The 2145-nt window shown below is 35.3% G+C and overlaps 1 long non-coding RNA gene across 1 annotated transcript; it reads right to left on the bottom strand.

Annotated features, from left to right (window-relative positions):
- Positions 1–850: 850 nt before the first annotated feature.
- Positions 851–1807, bottom strand: LOC148965219 (uncharacterized). The gene is made up of 3 exons (XR_016150059.1): positions 1580–1807; positions 1333–1482; positions 851–1178 (listed from the first exon to the last, which is right to left on the bottom strand). It is a non-coding gene; the product is annotated as an uncharacterized LOC148965219 (long non-coding RNA).
- Positions 1808–2145: the final 338 nt, after the last annotated feature.

Below are 2145 nucleotides of genomic sequence, written 5' to 3'. Positions count from 1 at the left end.
CTTGAGCACTAGTTAAAGCCTAAATTATGTAAAATAACGTTTTGAGTTTAAATAATTTGCCGACAGCTTGGTCCCCCCCAGTTAAAAAATCCTATCTGCACCACTGCCCAGAGGTGGACAGACATTTCATCCCCGAGCTATACATTTGATGTATTTTGTTATTGCTTGTTAATATGCATTTGCTTTCTTTGTTTTTAAAGAGCCCCTATTATGGATTTTTGAAAATGACTGTTCATATGGTGTGGAATATAGCTCTAGGGGGAATGAAAACATCCTGCAAAAATTTATATCTGAAAGTGCACCGTATATAAAGTTATTGTCTTTCAAAAGTGAGAGTCGACTCGTTTTTGAAACGAGTCATGATCTGTTACATTGTGACATAGAGAGGTCATTGGCCGTGCCCAGTTTCTGCGCGTGCAGATGGAAGTGTAAACTTGAAGTCTACACAATTCATATTTTTTGTTGTTGTTATATAAATATTTCAATAAATGTATAACATTCAATTAAATTTTATCCTAATAGTGTTGCTTCTTATTTATGTATGATAGTAGTTTAGCAATTGGAACTAGTAAAGAACTTTTAACAATATGACAGTAGATAGCAAATGAATGTGTATGCCTACATTGTTTTTACATCTTATAGTGCCAGTTAAAATTGCAAAGATTTTTTCTAAATCAATTTAACCCCCAAGTTATACTGATAAACTTTAGTGTAGACAGAAATAATTGAATTTTTTTATTTACAAATATAAAAATGTATTCCTGCGTAGACAAGAAATTTAAATAACAAGACAAACAAGTAAACAAGATTAATTTAGTTAAAATCAAATATATATATACACGTGCATTATTTAGGGCATATAAAAAGACAGATTGTATTGTCCCAGAACAGTGAAAGAGATGGAATTTGGAATGGGTGCAATGTGCAGAGGTCTCAGAAGCGGCTTTTGAATAAAGCTTTGGCGGGTTTTGGTAAAGGGGCAATGTTGGGTGGCAAATCCGGTTGTGGCACGGCAAGTGAGGAGGTTGGTGTTTTGTACTTGATGTTCACATTGCGTCTATATTCAAGTACTCTCTCGATGAGTTCTCCAACAAAATTTGTTGTGTGTGCTGTGAAGATTTTTTTCAGCATCCACTGCTTGGATTTCTTGCAGTAGACTTGGTTGAAACGTACTTCTCCTATAAATGACAATGAATATAATAAAAACAGAACAAAAATTAAAATCATAAAATCCGAATAAAAATTTGATTGCATTTATATATATATAAATTTTAAATTTATTATATAAAACAACATGACAATACTATTAAAAAAGCATATATGGTAACAAACCTTTCACTGTGGTGCCTTGTTTCCTTTTTATAATGTTCTCATTATGGTCGAGGATAGCAAGGTAGGCCCTCTCCCTCATTCCGTGGTATGAAAACGCCTGACGCTTGGGGAGGTATTTTAACATTGCACTGTGAAAGGTTTCCAGTTGCCCTGTGTGTAATTACAAATAGGAAAGAGGATGGATAGGTAAAACAAGTTTATTATGACATAGAATCATATTCAAGAGTGAAAGCGAATCGATTCTCACCAGTGTGTTTAAACAGTGCCATATGGTCGAGGTCTTCCAACAGTCTTTGGTTTAGGACCAGTGACGACAGGGCCTGAAATGCTGATGATTCTTTGTCAATCCACATCCGCATCCTCTGGTCCTGGGCGGTAAGAGGAGGATGATCACACCGTTGCCATTTTCCATCATCATCTCTCCACTCGTGTTCATTGCAAACATGGTGTGTAATGATTTTCCACCTGTTTTTTAGTGTCTGTAAGACAGAATTTTTTTTAAATAATACAAACAGTGAAAGAAAGCCTGTGTCAAATTTTAAAATTATTTATGCATTGTGCAGATCAAACACATACATTGGATAAGTTAAATAAGGCTGCACAGATCTGGGAGGGTTTGAGGAGTGACTCGTTTATGTATACTGAGAAGTATAGAGTATTGCGTGCATGTGTTTACAACATTGGGGGAAAAAAAACATACCATTTTTTGCTGTGTGCCAGATATCAAATTCATGCTGAATATTCGGATATTGTTCCTTCATTATCTTTCGTATTGATGAAGAGCGGTCCGTGGTCATTACCTCCACGTCAAGG

This window comes from Pimephales promelas, chromosome 24 (genome assembly GCF_988280905.1).
Source record: "Pimephales promelas chromosome 24, fPimPro1.hap1.1, whole genome shotgun sequence".
In the NCBI taxonomy this organism is placed as follows: Eukaryota; Metazoa; Chordata; class Actinopteri; order Cypriniformes; family Leuciscidae; genus Pimephales; species Pimephales promelas.
Note: the sequence above shows the minus strand (reverse complement) of the source record. Positions and strands in the feature narration are given on the sequence as shown.